Source organism: Hetaerina americana, unplaced genomic scaffold (genome assembly GCF_022747635.1).
Source record: "Hetaerina americana unplaced genomic scaffold, ioHetAmer1.1.p SCAF_703, whole genome shotgun sequence".
NCBI lineage: Eukaryota > Metazoa > Arthropoda > Insecta > Odonata > Calopterygidae > Hetaerina > Hetaerina americana.
The window spans coordinates 1,504-19,601 of NW_027287321.1; the positions used below are offsets into that span (position 1 = coordinate 1,504).

Sequence of the window (18,098 nt, forward strand, 5' to 3'; positions counted from 1 at the left end):
CCGGCGGTGCACCGGGGGCGGGGGCCTGCGCCGGGCCTTAGGGGCCCGGCGTCGAGCCCGGGGAGGTTATCACCCCAAGTGGGCGTGGGGAACGGTCCGTGAGCGACCGGGGAGCCCTGAGGGGGCGGTGGGTCCCACGGTCCGCCTTGAAGAGGCAATGGACCGTGGGGCCATCGGGGGTCGAAAGAGGGGCTACTGGGCAGAGCAGGCGCCTAGTGTCCTGTTGCCCCTTCCCTCTGGGAGTGTCCCGGGGGGCTTACCGTTGGTCGGGGCCCGTCCGGGATTCCTCAGAGAGGCTAGAAAGGTCCAAAAGCGGTAGATCTGTTCATTTAAAAATTTGAATTTGGCGGGCGAAAAAGAAGAAAGTTAAGGGGATTAAGCTGATAAGAACAGATACTACACTTTGATCTTAGCCATAAGGCCGAGAAGCGATAAGGGAGCCCTTTTCTGCAATATTTACATGTGTAGGGACGACCCCGGAGCACTTGGGGCGGAGGGCGCAGGATTGGCGTAGGCGCCGCGGGGTGGCATTGGTCGGGGAGAATTCGCGTAGGGTCCTGCGGGGGTGTTTCCGAAGGCTTCCTTGTTTTCCTGCAGCAAGAAAAGTTTTGGGGGGGCGCGGGGGGCAGGACGGCCGGAGCAATTGCGTCCCCGGAGTCCGGAGGCGAGACAGTAAATTGCAACGCGGAGTCCTTCGCTAGGTCGTGCCATCTCTGTGAGCGACACACGAGACGTATTGCAAGCTCTCTCCCCGCTTCCCGGGAAAGGTCGGGCGCAATTTTCAAACATTCCGAAAATGGAGGGGGGCATCCAGGGCGGTAATAAAGGGCCCTTTTCGCCAGTATTCAGTGGTCGACAGTTTTTCGAAAAACGGGCTTCCTCTTCACTTCACTTCCTGTGTGGTAGAGATTTAAAATCGTGTGCTGTTCACTTACTTTGCATTAATCGTCATTAGTAAAAATACGCTTTCCTTATAAATAAATAAATACATAAATTAGGGTTTCTTCAAATATAAACAAATTAGGGTTTTCTTCAAATCGGAGAATAGGAATCGAAAAGGCTGTAAAAAAGTGGCGCTTTCAATTACACAAGATGGAAAACCAGATTTCTCCATTGTTTATATTTTCCATTTTCTCGAAAAAATCGCGGAAATGGGCATCGATTTCCGCGAAATTCGCAAAAAATTTCTGAAAATTTTTTTGCAAACATTTTTCCAATTTTTCCCGAGTGCTCGCGATCGGTCGTTTCCTCCGATGTATTGAGTTTCTTTTCCGTTCAATTTTTTTTCATCAAACACACACTCCTTTTACAAGAATTATCTTCGCATAAATTCTGTGGAAAGATTGGTGTTCAAAAACTAAGGTAAAAGAGTGGAACTCGCCTATTTCCGCGAGTCGATTCGCGTCGGGTCGTCTTGAATGACGCTCCTTGCCGGGAGCGCGCGCGCGCCATCTCTTCGGGGGGGAGGTAAACAGCTGGAAGGAAGGGGCGTCACACGCCAAAGTTTGAAACGTGATCCGGCGCCTCTCTTCAACAGTTGTCGTCGTCTCCAATGATGGAATACTGAGGAGACAAGACGTTGTTGTTGTTGACGTTGCATTGAAAGCAGAAAAAATAATTGCATTATTTTCACAAAATTGTATTTATTGTTACACTTACACTTTAAAGTGACGACGACTCTCTTCAGATGGGATTTTTTTTCTTCCCAAGTTTCTCTCCTTTTAATAATTCATTCCTTTTAATACTTCGTTGTGCTGCTTCAATTTGGATTACATTACTTTTGCTCCGCTCGCATGGAATAAAATCGCTTCTCTCCGCGAAAATGCAATTTCGCGAATATTTTTCCAGCCGGATCGCCTGAAATTTGCAAGTGCGAAAATAAATAATTTTCGCGGATCAATTTAAGCTTCAATCTGTTCTCATCAGCTTTTAAGTGGACCTTTTTAATGATGGGCCGATCCCGACGGTACTGCAATGCCGGGCCAACCCGCGGCAGGGATGGAGTAAACTCCGGGTACCCCGCCAATGTCCAAAAATCAGATTAATATTCTGGTCCCGCAATGCGGGACGTATCAGATATTAAGCTGATAAGAACAGATTTAAAATGTTTATTTGAAAATTCTTTCATACAGAGTTTTAAGCAACTTATAATTAATATATAATTTATACATGACCGGCTCCCTCCAAATGAGGGAGCCGGGGAACAAGTCTTTTTGCCCCTTTATTTTGGGGAAATATTATAATAATATAGGCTTCTCGCACGAGTGTTTTTTTTTATAAAATGTTTTATATGTTTAAGTCTCTCACGGGGAGGGTTTACACTTTTGGGGGGGGCCGTTTATACACCACGGCGTGGCCATTCATACACTATGGCTCATAGAGTAAATAAAAGAGAAAGGGGACAGAGAAAGGTTTTACAATGAAGAAGTATGGAAAGAGGGGGGGAAATGATTTTACACGACTTCACTTTTGTCCTTTCCTTTTCAGCCTCCGGAGCCGTCTTCATACTGTCTATGTCCCGTGATGTGTTCGACGTAGCAGTCCCGGGTCCAGCGGATGACGTCGCTGACCATCAGTCGCCGCATGGTGGTGCAGAATCGTCGAGGTAGGCCCAGGGACTTCAGGACGGGGTCGTTCTGCGAGTCCCACGTCCCCAGGCTTCCCACGACGATGGCGGCGACCGATGACCGGTATCCCTGCTGGCGGATGGTCTCTGCCAGGGCGGCGTACTTCTCCTCCTTCGCGGTCCTGGCTGCCAGCAGAGCTCCCTCGTTGTTCTCGAACGGTACTGCTACGTCGATCAATGTCACAGTCTTGTCGGCCTGGTTAGTTATAACCAGGTCTGGTCTAAGAGTCGAGTCAGTGCCAGGTACTTGTTTGTTGACTCTGATTTCATCGTCACCTTTTCCCCGGCGTCCAATCAGAGCCCTGTGTAGTCGGTCTTGGACAGCATTATGTCTATGCTGCCACGTCCTTGAGTGCATCGTGCAGTGATTAACGACGTGGGGCAGGGTCTCCTCCGCGTAGCCACATCGCCGACACCGCTTGTCCCCGTTGGTTTCCCAACGGCGACAGGCATTGAGCGGGAGCAGATCGAGCCGAGCCCTAAAGATGAACCTCCAATCACAAAACCTGGTGTATCTCCCTCCTGCCAGGAAGTGATTGGAGGCTTCAGATTTCGCCGAGGCACGAATGACTTTCCCTTGATCGGGCTTGGCGCTTACCTTGTTCAGGTAGTAGCGCCGCACCGCGATCTTCAGGGCACCCGTCAGTTGCCTTACGGCCTTCGGAGGAACCCTGATGAAGGGGGGGCGGTCTTCAGCCCCGTCATTCATGTCCCGGAACGAAATCTGCATCTCCCTTAGCTCGTCCGACCATCTCCAGCTCAAGCCTATGCGCGCGGCGATACGGCGTGACGCGGAGCGAACCTGCGTGAAGAGGGAACTGAAGTCGCCGCTTTCCCTTCCAAAGTCATCCCGCAGACTACCACTAAGGTACTCTGCGAGATCACCGGTGGTTGGCGGTCTCCTCAGCTTCCTCCGCACTACCTCCTTCAGGCGACCCCAGGCGAGCACTCTCACGTTGGGGTCACGGGAATGGAGGAGTCGATATCCCTGCACGATGGTCAATATGTCAGTCAAGTCGGAAAGAGGGAGAAGACCTGCGCCGCCGTGTTGATGGCCAATGAAGACCATCTCAGGCGATGCCCTTTTGGGCAAATGGAGCCAGCCCTTTGCGCAGGCCTTCAGCCTCTTGTCGATGTCGGTCAAGTTTTTCTTTTTAACATTACCAGCCCGCAAGATGAATTCCAGCCTGGGCAGAAGGAAGATGTTGGTCGCGGCGATCTTCTGCCACGGGGCGAGGAGTGACTCGTCGATCTTCTTGACGTCCTCGCCCAAGCGCACCAGGTCCTCCTCGGGGGTCTGGTCCACGTGGAACCCGAACGGGACCCCGAGGTACCGGTACGCTTCGCCGTCCTTCAGGCTGGAAATGGCCGCCCCCTGGATGGTGAGTTGGGACGGCTGCACGGGCTGGTTTGCTGCAAAGTTGAGGTCCAGCGTTGCGCACTTGCTTGGCTTGAACTGTAGACCTGCAGCGGTCGCCTCTTCTCCCGCGATGTTCAGCAGGCGCTGCAGGTGCTCCTGGTCCCGGGCCACCAGCACCAAGTCGTCCGCGTAGGCCAGGATGGCGATGTTTTGCCCCTGGACGACGACTCCGGACTTGCCTGCCTCACCAGCGACCGCCCGTATCACCGGCTCCATTCCCAAGTTGAAAATGGTCGGTGATAACGGGCACCCCTGCTTGACACCGGCGCAGATGTCGATGACGCCGGTGTCGCCGCTGGTCGTCTTCACGACCGTGGAGCCCTTCTGCAACTCCTCCACGGTCCTCCTCATCTCCTCAGGCAAGTCCATCCTCCTCAGGGTGTTCTGGAGGTGTTGGTGCGGGATGGACCCGAACGCGTTCCGTAGGTCAAGCCAAGCCAGTGCGATTCGGGAACGTCTGCGTCTCATTTCGTCAACAGCTGCCTGAAGGGTGAAATTGTGCTCGTGGCACCCCTCGAACTCCCGGAAGCCCTTTTGAGCCGGGTGCATCTTCTTCCCGCTGACCGCCCAAGATAGTATGCGGTCAGCAAGCACCCCGGCGTACAGCTTGGCGATGGTGTTGCCAAGCGCTATGGGCCTCCAGTTGCCGATGTCCTGGCGGTCCCCCCCTTTGTGCAGGAGGACAGTCCGAGAGGTCTTCCACGCGGCCGGTGTCCTGGCCTCCTTCAGGCATCTGTTGAAGATAAAAGAGAGAATTCGTCCATGTCTATCGACCGCCCTCAGGTCGCCGTAGGTGAGGCCATCGGGGCCCGGGGCGGTGTTCTTGGTTCTAGACATGCGTCTCGTCACTTCCTCAGGAGTGATCCTTTCGAGGAGCAGTTTCTTCTCGGTCTCCGTCGTGCGACGGTAGACCGAGTCGTCACCCTCGTCCTCCAAGCCCCCCATCCCGACATTCCCGTAGACTTGGCGGAAATGCTTTTCCACCTCCTCCGCGGGAATGTCGCAATAGGGTGACTTATCGGACAGGATGCTCTCCACTGCCCTCCTGGGATGACTCCTGAAGAGTTTCTGTATGTCCGACGCCTTTTTCGCGTCGTAGTCAGCTACTTGTCTGCGTCTTGGTGGTTGTCTGTGCACGACGTTTCGTGGCCGAGGAGCTTCCCCTCCGTCCGCAGGTTTCGCCTCCCTCTTCCTCTCCGCCTGGGTGGTGGCCACCAGATCCTGCACCACGACCTCGAACTCCTCCCATGACTGGCCGGATGTGCTGGCCAGTCGGTCGAGCCACAGCTTCTCCTTCTGCTGTATCGGTGGCTCGACCTGTCGTGGTGCTCCTTCTGCTGCGTCTGGAGCTGGCGGCGGCGATGTTGCTGCGTCCACAGGCGGCGGTGACCCGGTGTCGTTAAGGTCACCGACTTCAGGAGGCTGCCCCGGCGCCAGGTCTTCGGCCGGAGCGTCTGCTGCTGCGTCTGGATCGGAGGGTTGCGCCTCGGTCACGTTGGGCGGCGTCGTGCATCTAACTGTCTCCTCGATTGCCTCCTGAAGGGGGGCAATCAAGGGGGGAGGTCTCTTGTGGGTCACCATGTGGTTCGCAAGCCCGCGACGGGTAGCGCATGCGAAATCGCATGCCCCGCACCGATGCGAGAGTGCAACACGTCCGTCCGCAGCCTTACGTATCCCCCCTTTGAGGCAGGGATGAGTGGACGGCTTGCGGCCGATAGTCCCACCGCAGATGGAGCAGGCGTTCACCGACGTGAGTCGGTGGCCGTGCTGCTCCATCAGGTGCCGGACGAGACTTCTCCGCATCGCCGTCCACTCCGTAGCGCGGAAGGACATGCTGCATCCCACCTCGGTGCAGGTTAACGTGTCCGCCACGGGAAAGTAAACCACAAGTTGATTGTCGATTCTCCTGGCCGACACCGCGGTGCCGGTCAGGAGAAGCGCCGGGACCCTGTCAGTCGTTTGGGGGGCGGGGGCAGTCGGGGGAATCGGGGGGGGAGAATCCAGCGCCGGACGTCTGGACGAAGAAGAATCCGGAGGCGTCGTGAAGTCGTCGAGGGAGAGAGGGGAAGAAGAACGGGACTTGGGGGGAGAATAGGTGACGTCCGAGAGCGGGGAGAAGGTCTCAAGGGAAGGCTTTCGGACGCCGGATGGAGAAGAAGAAGAAGAAGAAACGGGGGAGCCATAGTGTATGATTTTCCGCGGGCGACGCGTCCTACGCGCCGAAGCGCTTTCGGACGCGCCGTCCGGTGGTGTATGGGGAGGGGAGGAGTCGGGCTCTGACGCCTCGACTTTCCTCCTCCGCGGAGTGCGAGAGGAGGAGGGGGGGGCGGAGGAACTAGCACGCGATGGTGCTTTTCTAACGGCCCCCGCCCCCCCGTTTTTACGGGGAGGACGTGGGGGCATGGGAGGGCGTTAAGTCATGGCACAAACGGGGCCTGGCGGACGATATTCCACGGCCTGAAGGACCGTGGTACGTTGTTTTGAAAATTGTCCTTTTAAGGACACAAAAAAATTCAAAAGATATAAATGCTGAAGGCCAAGGGGGGCGACGGAGGGCTTTTCCGCGGTCTGAGGGACTGCGGAACGAAAATTTTCAAAAATACAAATTTAAATTAAGCGCGTGGCGTCCACCTGAATGAAGTCCAGGCGGCCGCCGAGGGATGGCGCTGAAGGCGCTCAACCCGCTTCTCGGCCCGTATGGGTGGGATCGGGAGGAAATTTGAATTTACCGGGGTTTTGAAATGACGGTTTTGTGGAAGATGAAGTCTTCCACAAATACCGGACGGGGGGGAGGGGGTCAATCGAACCGATCGGGCGTGAAGCGCGCCGAACGGTCGCTTGACCGGCGTCGCGGCCGAAAAGGAAACCGCGCGCCGTTCAAATCACCCGCTCTGCGCCGATCCGTACGGGATCGACGGAGGGTGCTCCCGGGGGCCCTGAGGGGGTCCGGGGGCCTCGGTGCTCAAGCTACCGGTCCGGAGGGGACCTGGCAGTGCACCGGGGGCCGGGGAACGTCCGGTGCTCAGCCTACCGGTCCTGAAGGGACCCGGCGGTGCACCGGGGGCGGGGGCCTGCGCCGGGCCTTAGGGGCCCGGCGTCGAGCCCGGGGAGGTTATCACCCCAAGTGGGCGTGGGGAACGGTCCGTGAGCGACCGGGGAGCCCTGAGGGGGCGGTGGGTCCCACGGTCCGCCTTGAAGAGGCAATGGACCGTGGGGCCATCGGGGGTCGAAAGAGGGGCTACTGGGCAGAGCAGGCGCCTAGTGTCCTGTTGCCCCTTCCCTCTGGGAGTGTCCCGGGGGGCTTACCGTTGGTCGGGGCCCGTCCGGGATTCCTCAGAGAGGCTAGAAAGGTCCAAAAGCGGTAGATCTGTTCATTTAAAAATTTGAATTTGGCGGGCGAAAAAGAAGAAAGTTAAGGGGATTAAGCTGATAAGAACAGATACTACACTTTGATCTTAGCCATAAGGCCGAGAAGCGATAAGGGAGCCCTTTTCTGCAATATTTACATGTGTAGGGACGACCCCGGAGCACTTGGGGCGGAGGGCGCAGGATTGGCGTAGGCGCCGCGGGGTGGCATTGGTCGGGGAGAATTCGCGTAGGGTCCTGCGGGGGTGTTTCCGAAGGCTTCCTTGTTTTCCTGCAGCAAGAAAAGTTTTGGGGGGGCGCGGGGGGCAGGACGGCCGGAGCAATTGCGTCCCCGGAGTCCGGAGGCGAGACAGTAAATTGCAACGCGGAGTCCTTCGCTAGGTCGTGCCATCTCTGTGAGCGACACACGAGACGTATTGCAAGCTCTCTCCCCGCTTCCCGGGAAAGGTCGGGCGCAATTTTCAAACATTCCGAAAATGGAGGGGGGCATCCAGGGCGGTAATAAAGGGCCCTTTTCGCCAGTATTCAGTGGTCGACAGTTTTTCGAAAAACGGGCTTCCTCTTCACTTCACTTCCTGTGTGGTAGAGATTTAAAATCGTGTGCTGTTCACTTACTTTGCATTAATCGTCATTAGTAAAAATACGCTTTCCTTATAAATAAATAAATACATAAATTAGGGTTTCTTCAAATATAAACAAATTAGGGTTTTCTTCAAATCGGAGAATAGGAATCGAAAAGGCTGTAAAAAAGTGGCGCTTTCAATTACACAAGATGGAAAACCAGATTTCTCCATTGTTTATATTTTCCATTTTCTCGAAAAAATCGCGGAAATGGGCATCGATTTCCGCGAAATTCGCAAAAAATTTCTGAAAATTTTTTTGCAAACATTTTTCCAATTTTTCCCGAGTGCTCGCGATCGGTCGTTTCCTCCGATGTATTGAGTTTCTTTTCCGTTCAATTTTTTTTCATCAAACACACACTCCTTTTACAAGAATTATCTTCGCATAAATTCTGTGGAAAGATTGGTGTTCAAAAACTAAGGTAAAAGAGTGGAACTCGCCTATTTCCGCGAGTCGATTCGCGTCGGGTCGTCTTGAATGACGCTCCTTGCCGGGAGCGCGCGCGCGCCATCTCTTCGGGGGGGAGGTAAACAGCTGGAAGGAAGGGGCGTCACACGCCAAAGTTTGAAACGTGATCCGGCGCCTCTCTTCAACAGTTGTCGTCGTCTCCAATGATGGAATACTGAGGAGACAAGACGTTGTTGTTGTTGACGTTGCATTGAAAGCAGAAAAAATAATTGCATTATTTTCACAAAATTGTATTTATTGTTACACTTACACTTTAAAGTGACGACGACTCTCTTCAGATGGGATTTTTTTTCTTCCCAAGTTTCTCTCCTTTTAATAATTCATTCCTTTTAATACTTCGTTGTGCTGCTTCAATTTGGATTACATTACTTTTGCTCCGCTCGCATGGAATAAAATCGCTTCTCTCCGCGAAAATGCAATTTCGCGAATATTTTTCCAGCCGGATCGCCTGAAATTTGCAAGTGCGAAAATAAATAATTTTCGCGGATCAATTTAAGCTTCAATCTGTTCTCATCAGCTTTTAAGTGGACCTTTTTAATGATGGGCCGATCCCGACGGTACTGCAATGCCGGGCCAACCCGCGGCAGGGATGGAGTAAACTCCGGGTACCCCGCCAATGTCCAAAAATCAGATTAATATTCTGGTCCCGCAATGCGGGACGTATCAGATATTAAGCTGATAAGAACAGATACTACACTTTGATCTTAGCCATAAGGCCGAGAAGCGATAAGGGAGCCCTTTTCTGCAATATTTACATGTGTAGGGACGACCCCGGAGCACTTGGGGCGGAGGGCGCAGGATTGGCGTAGGCGCCGCGGGGTGGCATTGGTCGGGGAGAATTCGCGTAGGGTCCTGCGGGGGTGTTTCCGAAGGCTTCCTTGTTTTCCTGCAGCAAGAAAAGTTTTGGGGGGGCGCGGGGGGCAGGACGGCCGGAGCAATTGCGTCCCCGGAGTCCGGAGGCGAGACAGTAAATTGCAACGCGGAGTCCTTCGCTAGGTCGTGCCATCTCTGTGAGCGACACACGAGACGTATTGCAAGCTCTCTCCCCGCTTCCCGGGAAAGGTCGGGCGCAATTTTCAAACATTCCGAAAATGGAGGGGGGCATCCAGGGCGGTAATAAAGGGCCCTTTTCGCCAGTATTCAGTGGTCGACAGTTTTTCGAAAAACGGGCTTCCTCTTCACTTCACTTCCTGTGTGGTAGAGATTTAAAATCGTGTGCTGTTCACTTACTTTGCATTAATCGTCATTAGTAAAAATACGCTTTCCTTATAAATAAATAAATACATAAATTAGGGTTTCTTCAAATATAAACAAATTAGGGTTTTCTTCAAATCGGAGAATAGGAATCGAAAAGGCTGTAAAAAAGTGGCGCTTTCAATTACACAAGATGGAAAACCAGATTTCTCCATTGTTTATATTTTCCATTTTCTCGAAAAAATCGCGGAAATGGGCATCGATTTCCGCGAAATTCGCAAAAAATTTCTGAAAATTTTTTTGCAAACATTTTTCCAATTTTTCCCGAGTGCTCGCGATCGGTCGTTTCCTCCGATGTATTGAGTTTCTTTTCCGTTCAATTTTTTTTCATCAAACACACACTCCTTTTACAAGAATTATCTTCGCATAAATTCTGTGGAAAGATTGGTGTTCAAAAACTAAGGTAAAAGAGTGGAACTCGCCTATTTCCGCGAGTCGATTCGCGTCGGGTCGTCTTGAATGACGCTCCTTGCCGGGAGCGCGCGCGCGCCATCTCTTCGGGGGGGAGGTAAACAGCTGGAAGGAAGGGGCGTCACACGCCAAAGTTTGAAACGTGATCCGGCGCCTCTCTTCAACAGTTGTCGTCGTCTCCAATGATGGAATACTGAGGAGACAAGACGTTGTTGTTGTTGACGTTGCATTGAAAGCAGAAAAAATAATTGCATTATTTTCACAAAATTGTATTTATTGTTACACTTACACTTTAAAGTGACGACGACTCTCTTCAGATGGGATTTTTTTTCTTCCCAAGTTTCTCTCCTTTTAATAATTCATTCCTTTTAATACTTCGTTGTGCTGCTTCAATTTGGATTACATTACTTTTGCTCCGCTCGCATGGAATAAAATCGCTTCTCTCCGCGAAAATGCAATTTCGCGAATATTTTTCCAGCCGGATCGCCTGAAATTTGCAAGTGCGAAAATAAATAATTTTCGCGGATCAATTTAAGCTTCAATCTGTTCTCATCAGCTTTTAAGTGGACCTTTTTAATGATGGGCCGATCCCGACGGTACTGCAATGCCGGGCCAACCCGCGGCAGGGATGGAGTAAACTCCGGGTACCCCGCCAATGTCCAAAAATCAGATTAATATTCTGGTCCCGCAATGCGGGACGTATCAGATATTAAGCTGATAAGAACAGATAAAAATGTTTATTTAAAATTCTTTAAATACAGAGTTTAAAATATTCAATTAGCAACTTACATATGTATATTTGATACAAGTCCGGCTCCCTCCAAGTGAGGGAGCCGGGGAACAAGTCTTTGCCCTTTTTTTTTCAGGGAATGTTTATATGGTTATACTGCTTCTCACACATTTGTTTTTTTTTTTTTTATATAGTACAGGTAATATGTTCACATTTTGGGGGGTTTCACTTTAGGGGGGGGTGACACTTGGGGAGCCGTTTATAAACTACGGCATTTTGTCCATTTATACACTATGGCTCATAAAAGAAAGGGGACAGAAAAAGGTTTTACAAAAGAAGAAGTACGGAAAAAGGAAAAAAAAAAAAAAAAGGGAAAATGATTTTAATACGACTTCACTTTTGTCTTTGTTTCAGCCTCCGGAGCCGTCCTCGTATTGTCGGTGACCCGTGATGTGCTCGACGTAGCAGTCCCGCGACCATCGGATGACGTCGCTCACCATTAGCCGCCGCATGGTGTTGCAGTATCGTCGAGGTAGGCCCAGGGATTTCAGGACGGGATCGTTCTTCGGGTCCCAAGTCCCCAGGCTTCCCACGACGATGGCGGCGACCGATGTTCTGCTTCCCTGCTGGCGGATGGTCTCTGCCAGGGCGGCATACTTCTCCTCCTTTGCGGTCCTGGCTGCCAGCAGTGCGTCGTCCGTATTCTCGAATGGGACCGCTACGTCGATCAGAGTCACAGTCTTGTCGGCCTGGTTAGTTATAACCAGGTCTGGTCTAAGAGTCGAGTCGGTGCCAGGTACTTGTTTGTTGACTCTGATTTCATCGTCACCTTTTCCCCGGCGTCCAATCAGAGCCTTGTAGAGTCGGTCTTGGACAGCGTTATGTCTACGCTGCCACGTCCTTGAATGCATTGTACAGTGGTTAATGACATGGGGCAGGGTCTCTTCCGCGTAGCCGCATCGCCGACACCGCTTGTCCCCGTTGGTTTCCCAACGGCGACAGGCATTGAGTGGGAGCAGGTCGAGCCGAGCCCTAAAGATGAACCTCCAATCACAAAACCTGGTGTACCTCCCTCCTGCCAGGAAGTGATTGGAGGCTTCAGACTTCGCCGAGGCACGAATGACTTTACCTTGGTCGGGCTTGGCGCTTACCTTGTTCAGGTAGTAGCGCCGCACCGCGACCTTCAGGGCACCCGTCAGTTGCCTCACGGCCTTCGGGGGAACCCTGATGAAAGGTGGTCGATCTTCTGAACCGTCATTCATGTCGCGGAACGAAATCTGCATCTCCTTTAGCTCGTCCGACCATCTCCAACTCAATCCAATGCGCGCGGCGATACGGCGTGACGCGGAACGAACCTGCGTGAAGAGGGAGCTGAAGTCACCGCTTTCCCTTCCAAAGTCATCCCGCAGACTACCGCTAAGGTACTCTGCGAGATCACCGGTGGTTGGCGGCCTCCTCAGCTTCCTCCGCACTACCTCCCTCAGGCGACCCCAGGCGAGCACTCTCACGTTGGGGTCACGGGAATGGAGGAGTCTATAACCCTGTACAATGGTCAAGATGTCGGTCAAGTCAGAAAGAGGGAGAAGACCTGCGCCGCCATGTTGATGGCCAATGAAGACCATCTCAGGCGATGCCCTTTTGGGCAAATGGAGCCAGCCCTTTGCGCAGGCCTTCAGCTTCTTGTCAATGTCAGTCAGATATTTTTTCTTTACGTTACCAGCCCGCAAGATGAACTCCAGTCTGGGCAGCAGGAAGATGTTGGTGGCGGCGATCTTCTGCCACGGGGCGAGGAGAGACTCGTCGATCTTGCTGACGTCCTCGCCCAAGCGCACCAGGTCCTCCTCGGGCGTCTGGTCCACGTGGAAACCGAAGGGGACCCCGAGGTACCGGTACGCCTCGCCGTCCTTCAGACTGGAGATGGCCGATCCCTGGATGGTTAGCTGGGACGGCTGCACGGGCTGGTTCGTAGAGAAATTTAGGTCCAGCGTGGCGCACTTGCTTGGCTTGAATTCTAATCCTGCTGCTGTTGCCTTCTCTCCTGCGATGGTCAGCAGGCGCTGCAGGTGCTCCTCGTCTCGGGCCACCAGCACCAAGTCGTCGGCGTATGCCAGGATGGCGATGTCCTGCCCCTGGACGACGACTCCGGACTTGCCTGCTTCTCCAGCGACCGCCCGTATCACCGGCTCCATCCCCAGATTGAAGATGGTCGGTGATAACGGGCACCCCTGCTTGACACCGGCGCAGATGTCAATGACGCCGGTGTCGCCGCTGGACGTCTTCACTACCGTGGAGCCCTTCTGCAGCTCCTCCACGGTCCTCCTCATCTCCTCAGGCAAGTCCATCCTCCTTAAGGTCTTCTGGAGGTGCTGGTGCGGAATGGACCCGAACGCGTTTCGAAGGTCAAGCCAAGCCAGTGCGATGTGGGAGTGTCTGCGTCTTGCCTCGTCGACAGCTGTCTGAAGGGTGAAATTGTGCTCGTGGCACCCCTCGAACTCCCGGAAGCCCTTTTGAGCCGGGTGCATCTTCTTCCCGCTGACCGCCCAGGATAGTATGCGGTCAGCCAGCACCCCGGCGTATAGCTTGGCGATGGTATTGCCAAGCGCAATGGGCCTCCAGTTGCCGATGTCCCGGCGGTCCCCCCCTTTGTGCAGGAGGACGGTTCGAGAGGTCTTCCACGAGGCCGGTGTTCTGGCCTCCTTCAGGCACCTGTCAAAGATTGCAGAAAGAATAAGTCCATGTCTATCGACCGCCCTCAGGTCGCCGTAGGTGAGGCCATCGGGGCCTGGAGCGGTGTTCTTCGTCCTAGACATGCGTCTCGTCACCTCTTCAGGAGTCACCCTTTCGAGGAGCAGTTTCTTCTCGGTCTCCGTTGTTCGACGGTAGACCGATTCATCATCCGTATCTTCGAAGCCCCCAATCCCGACATCCCCGTAGATTTGGCGGAAATGCTTTTCCACCTCCTCCGCGGGTATATCGCAATAGGGAGACTTCTCAGAAAGGATGCTTTCAACTGCCCTTCTGGGGTGGCTCCGGAAGAGTTTTTGTATGTCCGACGCCTTTTTGGCGTCGTAGTCCGGTACTTGTCTGCGTCTGGTCGGTGGTTTATGCGCAACGTTTCGCGGCCGAGGTGCTTCCTTTCCGTCTGCTTCCTTTGCCTCCTTTTTCCGCTCCGCCTGGATGCTGGCCACCAGTTCTTCTACCACGACCTCGAATTCTTCCCATGATTGGCCGGATGTATTGGCCAATCGGTCGAGCCACAGTTTCTCCTTCGGTCCTCCTGTGGGCCCGACAGGTCGTGGTGCTGCCAGATCTTCTGCTGCTTCTGCTGGTGGCGGATGTTCTTCATTTCCAGGCGGCGGTGACGGGATCTCAAAGTCACCGATCACGGGGGGCGGTTCCGGCTCCGGGTGTTCGGCCGGTTCAGCTGCTCTTGGTACGGAAATTTGCACCTCGGTCACGTTGGGCGGCGTTGCGCATCTAGCAGTCTCCTCGATTGCCTCCTGAAGGGGGACAATCAAGGGGGGAGGTCTTTTATGGGTCGACTTGTGGTTCGCTAATCCACGGCGGGTAGGACATGCAAAGGTGCATTGTTCGCACCGATACCGGAATGCCTCAGGTTCTTCCGCTTCCTTGCTGGTACCTCCCTTCAAGCAAGGGTGCGTGGATGGCTTGCGGCCGATAGTCTTGCCGCAGATGGAGCAGGCGTTGACGGATGTCAGTGTCAGGCCGTGCTGCTCCTTGAGGTGCCTCAGCAGGCTTCTCCTTGTCGCCGTCCACGCAGAAGCTCGGAATGACGTGGGGCATCCGGGCTCGGTGCAACCTAAGCTATCCGCCACGGGGAAGAAAACCACAAGTTGATTATCGACTCTCTTGGCCGACACCGTGGTGCCGGTCAGGAGACTCGTCGTGACCCTGTCAGTCGTCTGGGGGACGGGGGCTGTCTGGGGAGAGTCCTGGGAAGGAACCAGCGCTGGACGTCTGGCCGAGGATGAATCCGGGGGCGTCGTGAAGTCGTCGAGGGATGGGGAGGGAGGAGAGGAAGAGCGGGAGTGAGGGGGGGAATAGGTGACGTCAGAAAGGGGGGAAAAGGTCTCTAAGGGGATCTTTCGGACGCAAGAAGGAGAAGAAGAAGGAGAAGATACATTAGAATACACTGGTGAGCCATAGCGTACAAATGGACGGGGACGGCGCGTCCTTAGTGGCGAATCGCATTCGGGCGCGCCGCCGGGTGACCTAGGGGGGGCGGGGGGAGTAGTGGGGGAGCCGGGCGCTGATGCCTCGGCTCTCCTCCTTCGCAAAGTACGAGAGGAGGATGGGGGGGCGGAGGTTTTGGCACCCGGTGTTTCCGGGGCTTTTTTCGCGGCCCCCGCCCCCCCGTTTTTACGGGGGGGACGTGGGGGCATTGGGGGTTGTTAGCGCATGGGGAGGGGCCGGGGGGCACTCTTCCGCGGTCTTAAGGACCGTGGAAGAAGTTTAATTAAATCGTTAATTAAATCGTCCTTTTAAGGACGGGAAAAGGAAAAATTGTCCTTTTAAGGGCTATAAAAATTTCTAAGGACATTAACAATGGCCAAAAGGTAACAACGGGGGTACGGGGGGTCTTTTCCGCGGCCTGAAGGGCCGCGAAATAGAAAATTACAATTTTCAAACTTTTGAAATGCGCGGCGGCGTCCGCCTGGAGAAAGTTCAGGCGGCCGCCGAGGGTTGGCGCTGAGGGCGCACTACCACGCTTCTCGGCCCTTCTGGGCGGGACCGGGAGGAGATTTGAATGTTTTAGGGAGTTTTCCTGTCGCAACTGTGAAAGATGACGTCTTTCACCGAGTATTGCGATCAGGGGAGGAATGAGTGGTAATTCCGTCGGGCGTGAGGCGCGCCGAGCGTGAATTTACCAACGGGATGGCGGGAAAAGCGGAAAAAACGGGTCTTGGCGAAGCGCGCGCCGTTTGAATCGCCCGCTCTGCGTCGGTCCTTACGGGACTCGACGGAGGGCGTCCCCTGGTGCCCTGAGGGGGCCGGGGAGGAGGGGGGAGAATTAAATTATTCACCACCGATCGGGCGTGACGCGCCCGCGGATCGGGGGAAGCGAGGGAAACCTGGTGCACACTACACCGGCCTGGAAGAGGCCTGGCGCTGCACCAGGGGTCGGGGGCGGCTTGGTGCTCAAACTACCGGTCCAGAAGGGACCCGGCAGTGCACCAGGGGACGGGGGAAACCCGGTGCTTAGGCTGCCGGTCCAGAAGGGATCCGGCAGTGCGCCCGGGGGAGGGGGGCTTTGAAACGGCGTCGGATCTGAAGGATCCGGTGCCAGCCCGGGGGATATTCGCCCAGAAGGGGCGATTCGGATGATCCGTAGTGGATCCGGGGAGCCCAGAAGGGGCATTGGGTCCCACGGCCCGCCTTGAGGAGGCAATGGACCGTGGGGCCATTGGGGGAGGGGGGGGGAGAAAGAGGGGAAGTGAGCAGAGCAGGCGCCTAGTGTCCTGTTACCCCTTCTCTCTGAGAGTATCCCGGGGGGCTTACCACTGGTGGGGGCCCATCCGGGACTCTTCAGAGAGGCACGGAAACGAAAGTGTAGCTGTTCATGAAAAAGATCGGGAGGAAAATTTACGTTAAAAAATACAAATCAAAGGAAATTAAGCTGATAAGAACAGATACTACACTTTGATCTTAGCCATAAGGCCGAGAAGCGATAAGGGAGCCCTTTTCTGCAATATTTACATGTGTAGGGACGACCCCGGAGCACTTGGGGCGGAGGGCGCAGGATTGGCGTAGGCGCCGCGGGGTGGCATTGGTCGGGGAGAATTCGCGTAGGGTCCTGCGGGGGTGTTTCCGAAGGCTTCCTTGTTTTCCTGCAGCAAGAAAAGTTTTGGGGGGGCGCGGGGGGCAGGACGGCCGGAGCAATTGCGTCCCCGGAGTCCGGAGGCGAGACAGTAAATTGCAACGCGGAGTCCTTCGCTAGGTCGTGCCATCTCTGTGAGCGACACACGAGACGTATTGCAAGCTCTCTCCCCGCTTCCCGGGAAAGGTCGGGCGCAATTTTCAAACATTCCGAAAATGGAGGGGGGCATCCAGGGCGGTAATAAAGGGCCCTTTTCGCCAGTATTCAGTGGTCGACAGTTTTTCGAAAAACGGGCTTCCTCTTCACTTCACTTCCTGTGTGGTAGAGATTTAAAATCGTGTGCTGTTCACTTACTTTGCATTAATCGTCATTAGTAAAAATACGCTTTCCTTATAAATAAATAAATACATAAATTAGGGTTTCTTCAAATATAAACAAATTAGGGTTTTCTTCAAATCGGAGAATAGGAATCGAAAAGGCTGTAAAAAAGTGGCGCTTTCAATTACACAAGATGGAAAACCAGATTTCTCCATTGTTTATATTTTCCATTTTCTCGAAAAAATCGCGGAAATGGGCATCGATTTCCGCGAAATTCGCAAAAAATTTCTGAAAATTTTTTTGCAAACATTTTTCCAATTTTTCCCGAGTGCTCGCGATCGGTCGTTTCCTCCGATGTATTGAGTTTCTTTTCCGTTCAATTTTTTTTCATCAAACACACACTCCTTTTACAAGAATTATCTTCGCATAAATTCTGTGGAAAGATTGGTGTTCAAAAACTAAGGTAAAAGAGTGGAACTCGCCTATTTCCGCGAGTCGATTCGCGTCGGGTCGTCTTGAATGACGCTCCTTGCCGGGAGCGCGCGCGCGCCATCTCTTCGGGGGGGAGGTAAACAGCTGGAAGGAAGGGGCGTCACACGCCAAAGTTTGAAACGTGATCCGGCGCCTCTCTTCAACAGTTGTCGTCGTCTCCAATGATGGAATACTGAGGAGACAAGACGTTGTTGTTGTTGACGTTGCATTGAAAGCAGAAAAAATAATTGCATTATTTTCACAAAATTGTATTTATTGTTACACTTACACTTTAAAGTGACGACGACTCTCTTCAGATGGGATTTTTTTTCTTCCCAAGTTTCTCTCCTTTTAATAATTCATTCCTTTTAATACTTCGTTGTGCTGCTTCAATTTGGATTACATTACTTTTGCTCCGCTCGCATGGAATAAAATCGCTTCTCTCCGCGAAAATGCAATTTCGCGAATATTTTTCCAGCCGGATCGCCTGAAATTTGCAAGTGCGAAAATAAATAATTTTCGCGGATCAATTTAAGCTTCAATCTGTTCTCATCAGCTTTTAAGTGGACCTTTT

The 18,098-nt window shown here is 53.5% G+C and overlaps 3 non-coding genes and 3 pseudogenes across 3 annotated transcripts; all 6 read right to left on the reverse strand.

The window, feature by feature from the left end:
- Positions 1–299: 299 nt before the first annotated feature.
- On the reverse strand, positions 300–433 carry LOC139697257 (U2 spliceosomal RNA; annotated as a pseudogene).
- Positions 434–1,944: 1,511 nt separating this feature from the next.
- On the reverse strand, positions 1,945–2,138 carry LOC139697248 (U2 spliceosomal RNA). Its single transcript, XR_011702736.1, has one exon. It is a non-coding gene; the product is annotated as a U2 spliceosomal RNA (small nuclear RNA).
- A 5,253-nt stretch (positions 2,139–7,391) lies between these two features.
- On the reverse strand, positions 7,392–7,525 carry LOC139697258 (U2 spliceosomal RNA; annotated as a pseudogene).
- Positions 7,526–9,036: 1,511 nt separating this feature from the next.
- Positions 9,037–9,229, reverse strand: LOC139697242 (U2 spliceosomal RNA). The gene has a single exon (XR_011702730.1). It is a non-coding gene; the product is annotated as a U2 spliceosomal RNA (small nuclear RNA).
- Positions 9,230–10,740: 1,511 nt separating this feature from the next.
- On the reverse strand, positions 10,741–10,929 carry LOC139697246 (U2 spliceosomal RNA). Its single transcript, XR_011702734.1, has one exon. It is a non-coding gene; the product is annotated as a U2 spliceosomal RNA (small nuclear RNA).
- Positions 10,930–16,481: 5,552 nt separating this feature from the next.
- On the reverse strand, positions 16,482–16,587 carry LOC139697255 (U2 spliceosomal RNA; annotated as a pseudogene).
- Between the last annotated feature and the right edge of the window lie 1,511 nt (positions 16,588–18,098).